Below are 6560 nucleotides of genomic sequence, written 5' to 3' on the forward strand. Positions count from 1 at the left end.
GAAATAAAATAGGTGATACCTCAAAGAACTAGGACTAGAGGTTCCATTTGACCCAGCCATCCCTCTGCTGGGTATCTTTCCAAAATAATTTAAAGAATCATACCACAGTGATATATGCACACCCATGTTTATAGCAGAATAATTTGTAATAGCTAAAATTTGGAAACAGCACATTTGCCCATCAGTTGGAGACTGGATAAAGAAGATGTGTTTTTTCTATAAAATGGAGTACTGCTCAGCCATAAATAATGAGAAACTAGAGTCATTCGTAGGAAAATGGATGCATATTGAGGTCATACTCTTAAGTGAAATAAATAAGACACAGATGTGTAAATACTGAATCGTTTCTCTGGTGTAAAAAACTAAAACTGTAAATAAGATCCAAATTGTATAACTGACAATGTGAAATAGGAAGAAAGGGGCTAAAGGTGTACGGGAAGTGGTAAGGGTAGGGGAAAGGAAATAAGGGAAAAGAAAGAATATGAGAAAAAAATGGAAACAAAGTCTTTGTAAATAGGGAAGGATGGAGGGGGTGAAGGGAGGGCAGGGGTATGGGGAAAAATGAGAATCAAGATCTGTCATGTAAAGGTACAAGATCCAAATGATAACTGTAACTGTACTGGATATTTAAAAAGTACTAATAAACTTAATGAGAGAAAATAAAATAAAATAAAATTTCGATCTTGAACTTTGCCACCCATTATTTTAGGGGTACTGCTAAGTCAAAACTGGGTGAGTTGTGTGCCTTCAAGTGATCCTTTTCAGGTAGAAATCATTAAACAGATGGCTAAGAAGAAACCTGAGGCAGGCTACTCATGCCCACTGTCTACTCTAACGCTAGCACTTCATCAGTGCAGACACTCTACTCAGAATCAAAATAGGTGTGATATTACCATCTCTGTTTCTTTTTTTCCTCAGGTAGTCACGAGAGATCTTTTCCAATTCATGGCTGTAATTGTGCCACAGAATTTCCCTGGTCAACTTCTTGATCATGAGCTTAATGTTTCACTACCTAATATTCTTCTTTCTGGTTTCCTGTTCCTCACTCACCTATGCTTTGAACCAGGAATTTAGTATACATTTATCATAGGTGTAACTAATCCTTGCTTTCACAAGAAAAACAGCCCAAATTCTGCACTTCTCTGCAGAAGCCCTCTTTGCTTTCAAAAATTTCCACTCGCCATGAGTGTAGACGCTAAAAATTGTTTGCAACACCATGCTTGTTTCTTGCAAGCTGCTCAAAGAGCCAGCCAGTCTACACCCTGTCCCTCCCACATGTTTTTATTTGTATTAGTACATGTTTGCAATATGTAGTGATTACATTCCTCGTGAGTTGATACACTTACATAACACATCGTAATTCTTTGGCATCCCCTCTTCTCCCCTATTCCAGCTCTCAGTCCCGTTCCTACTTGCAAAAGATCTATGTCCCTGATTCCTATTATCTATCTTTTATTTTGCTCTTTAATTTATTTATGCTTGGTTTCTCATGTAAGATAAACTATAATTTCTGATTGAGTGTTGGATTTATTTCATTTAGCTCTATGGTCTCAAGTTCATCCATTTTCCTATAAATGACTCAAATTTATCCTTCTTTATTATTTATTTATTTATTGATCATGTAGAAATACCATATTTTTTCATCCATTTACCTGTTTTTTTTTTTTTAGATACTGGGGACTGAACTTGAGTCCTTGTGCTTGCAAGGCAGACAGTGGAACCACTAAGTTAAATCCTGGCTTTCCATTCTTCAGTGAACATAAAGTTCACTTTCAAGATTTAGTCCTTATGAGTTGAGTTGCTGGATGCTTTACCTTGATAACAAACTTGTATTTCACATACTAGTCTAACAGCGCCAACTGCCTAGTAAATCCTCCTAGGAGGATGCTGTACTGACCCCATTACAATTACCACTTTCCAATCCAACCCATTCGTCATTTGCTCCTGGACCTTCCAGTCTCACCACATCTCATCCTGCTTTCCTATGTTTATATCCCCACCAATCCTTCAGTTTAGCCCAGCAAGCTTGTGCAAATAATTTTGGATGCTTATGCCACAGAAGCTGTTCTAATAACACCATAGCTAAATTTCAAGGCACGTAGAGAGAGAAAGAGACAACAACTTCTCTCATAAAATGACAAGTCTGGGCTTAAATAAATTAAAGAAAACTAAGTACTCATGTACATAGAAAAATATACGATCACTGTCCTTTGATGCATGTACTCTATGTGGCTCTATACAGAGACTTTCTCAGCACTGTACAAAGAAGACCTCCAGACAGCCCAGATTATTACGAATAACTTCATAAGAAAAAACAATATAGGATGCTCCTGAGAGATAATCAGGAAAAAATGGCTAACACAAGTAGCCAAAATCTTTGAGTATTTTAAGGAGAAAATTCAAATCGTTCTAGGTCCCTAGAGGCTGAAAATAATAAAATATGTACAAGTTTCTTATGGATAGCTTGGGGGATCATCAGGATTTCCAGAACTGCCTCAAAACCTCTCGCGCATGTGCACTCAATGGAGGATTTGGTTCAAGTCATGTCTTAACTTTTATGAGTCTATAGAAATATCCCTAATTTAATACTTTACTGAAAGTTGCCATGCATATTTACCAGCTATTTGTCTAGCTCTGGATCATACACTTTGGGGACAAAATGTAGAAGACAATAATATGCTTATATGCCTTTTTGTAAATTTCCTATTTATTCACGTAATGCCAAAATCTCATGCCATTTGTTGTACTGTGACAAATTTGCATATGTAAGGAATAAAATAATAAAATTACTGAAAGGAACAAAACAAAAAGCCAAGTAGAATAGATTTTTAATATAGATCTTTAAAATTCTGAAAATTTTGTGTGATGAGATCTGTTAAAGTGCTTTTTAATAGGGGAAAAATCCTGCAATACAAGGTTACATCTGTAGAGAACACATTTTCCTCCTCATCTCCTTCATGTTTTTAACATTTCTAACTCTCCTAATTTGGAATTTTATACTTCTAGCCTTTCATTGCTATCAAATTCAGGCAGTAGCTAAGTGGAGAAATTAGGATGTAAAAAATAGGGAAGCAAAGGAAGGGAATCCAGTTAGAAAAGAGAGACAAAAAAATGGGGAAAAGGCACGTGTCAAAGTGGCAGAAAGGGTGATATGGGGCAGTGAAATCCTCATGCTCTGCTTTTAAAAAAATCCTTTTTAACGATACTTAGACAAAAAATTGTATATATTAATGGAGTACTAGGTAATGTTTTGGTACATGCATATACTATATAATTTTTATATTCAGTTAAATAAATTTATCTCCTCAAATATTTATATTTCTTTATGTTAAGAACTTCAAAATATTTTGAATTGTAAGGAATGTTACTGCTATAATCACTCTGGTATTTGCACATCAGAACATCTTTCATCTGCCTAACTGCAATTTAGTATCCGTTCATCGACTTTTCTTCAACATGCCCACTTCTCACTTCAGCCTCAGCACTCCATTCTCAAATCCTGTAAAATCAAGTTTGAAAACACGAGCAACATTGTCTTCCTTTGCCTGGCTTGTTTGACTTAACATAATGATCTCCAGTTCCATCCATATTGCCTGAAGTGACAGGAACCCCCTTGCCTTTGGCGGGGGGGGTCCAGGGACCTTGCGCTTGTGAGGCAGGCAGTGGCACCACTGAGCTAAATCCCCAGCCCTTCATTCTTCTTAAATAGCATTAAATATCATTTTCTTTATCCATTCATCAGAGGATAGAAACTGGTTATTTCCATTTCTTGGCTTTTGTGAACAGTGCTGAAAACATGGGAGTAGAGTTGTTTCTTTGTCAAACTATTTCATTTTCTTTTTATACACAGGGAGATTTCTGGATCATATGATAGTCTTATTTTTAATTTTTGATGTACCTACACAAAAATTTCCCCAATGACTGTACCAGTTTACATTCCTACCAATATTGAGCAAGGATTCCCTTCTCGAGTTCTCATCAGCACATGTTATCTTCAGTATTTTTGATAATACTAACTGGGGTGAGGTGATATCTCATCATATTTTTGACATGCATTTCTCTATTGATAAATAGTGTTAAGCTTTTTTTTTTTTTTTGTATACCAGTTGGCTATTTGTATGTATATTCTATTGAAAAATGTCTATTTGGTCCTATTTTCTATTTTAACTGGATTATTTTATTGTTAGGATTTTTGCTCCTTAAATTGTCTCTGTACTTGGTTGAGTGTCTTGTTTCCTGAGCAGAAGCTTTTTAGGTTGTTGTAATTGTATTTGTTTCTTCTCTATTTTTTCTCTTGTATTTTTGGTATCTTGGTGAAAAAAAAAAAACTTTGCCCATTCCAATGTTTTGAAGCATTTCTCCTCTCTTTTCTTCTAGTAGTTTCAGTTTTGGATCTTTACAATTAAGACTTTAGTCTTTTTAAAATTTATTTTGCGGTGAGAGATAGGCATCCAGTTCTATATTTCTACAAAAATATATCCTATTTTCCCAGCATTATTTATAGAAAATCTTGCCTTTTCTCCAATGATTGTTCTTAGTTTTGAAAATTCTGTTCACCACAGATGTGTGGGTTTAGTTTAGGGTCTCTCTTTCTGTTCCATGGGGCACATGCATGTTTTTATGGTAATACCATAATTATGGTTTTGAGGTATTGCTTGAAATCAGGTGGTATAATGCCTCCTGCTGGTTCTTTTTGTTTAAAATAGCTTTGGCTGCTCTTTTTTTTTAATTTCATGTAAATTATAGAATTTTTCTATTCTATAAATAATGACATTGGTACTTTGATAGGGAGTGTGTTGAACTATAAATAATTTTGGGTAATATGTACATTTTAATAGTATTTATTCTTCCAATTCATAAATACCATTGCCTTTTCAATTTTTTGTGTTCTTTTCAATTTCTCTCATCAATATTTATCATGTTCATTCTGGAAATTTTTTTTCAGTCTTTGGTTAAATTTATTCCTACATATTTTATTTTAATTTTTCAATAGTTATTGTGAGATTGTTTTCTTGATTTTTATTTAACATATTTTGCTGTTGGGATATACCAATGTCACTAATTTTTGTATGTTGATTTTGAATCTTATAGCTTTCTTGAATTAATTTATTAGTTTTAATAGTTTTTTGTTGAAGTTTTTAGGGTTTTCTGTGAATGAGGTCATGTTATCTTCAAACAGTGACAATGTGACTTCTTTGTTTCAGCTACCTGGTTGTTATAGCTAGAATTTTAAGAACTGTGTTGAATAAAAGTGGTGTAAATATATATTCTTTTCTTGTTCTAGATATGAGAGAGAAAACTTTCTGCTTTTATCCCATTCAATATAATGCTACCTTTGGCTTGCCATAAATGGCTTTTATTATGTTGTGCTCCATTCCTTATAGGCCTAATTCATTCAATAATTTTTCTCATGACAGAATGTTGAATTTTGTCAAATGTTTTGTGTATTGAGTTGACTATCAAGTCTTTTTCTATCATTCTGTCGATGAGCTATATCATATCTATTAATTTGCATATGTGAAGAAATCTTCCATGTATGAGACGAATGCCATTTGATCAAAGTGAATTATTATTTTAATGTAGAGCTCAGTTTCATTTGGTAGTGTCTTCCACATGATTGTTTTTTTTCTTTTTCTTTTTGGTGCCGGGGATCGAACTAAGGAACTTGCACTTGTGAGGCAGGTGGTGGAACCACTGAGCTAAATTCCTGGCCTTTCCTCAGGATTTGTTTTTCTCATTTAGTTTATTGGTACATTTCAGGTAGACAATACAGTTACATTCATCATTGGGACCTTGTACTTTTACATGATATATCTTGATTATTTTTTCCACATTCCCCTACCCTCCTATCCCTCCTCCACCCTTCCCTATTTACAAAAACTTTGTTTCCATTTTTTTCCTTTTCTCATATTTTTTCTTTTCCCTTCTTCATCAAGATAAATTGGCCCATAGTTTCCATTTTTGTTTTGTTTTATCTGGGTTTGAATCCATAATTTTGGCCTTGCAAACTGTGTCTGAAAGAATTTCTTCCTCTTCTATTTTCTGGAACAACTACAGAAGAATTAATATTAGTTCTTCTATAAATGTTGATTAGAATTCAATAGTAAAGCCAATTCCCTGGGATTCTTTTTACTCTGAGCAGCCATCCAGGTACTTAGATGCTGCTACAGCCATGGATGACGGCATCCTGGCTACTGCTTGAACAGGCAGTGGACCTTGCCATCAACCACATCACGCTGTTTTTATCTGCATGCAAAATGAGGAAGTTGTGTTTTTAGGAAGGCTTCCACCAAGATTTCAAAGGAATGCTGAGGAGGCCGGTCAAGGAGCTCCTGAGAGAATGAGGTATGAAGTGGTGGGAATGAAGCCAGCAGCACAGTGAAGACCCCAGGAATGTGGACATGCCATGGACATGGAACATCTGATGAGAAAAGTCCAAGAGAGTGATTTGAGCCAGCCTAAGAGAGAGGTCATGTGAACTGCGACAACAGAGACACTGTGGGGCCAGTCTTCATTACTTTCATCAGTTTCATGGTTATAGTTTCAGAAACTTCCTTCTA

The sequence above is a fragment of the Fukomys damarensis genome, unplaced genomic scaffold (genome assembly GCF_012274545.1).
Source record: "Fukomys damarensis isolate Sample0158 unplaced genomic scaffold, DMR_v1.0_HiC HiC_scaffold_27, whole genome shotgun sequence".
NCBI lineage: Eukaryota > Metazoa > Chordata > Mammalia > Rodentia > Bathyergidae > Fukomys > Fukomys damarensis.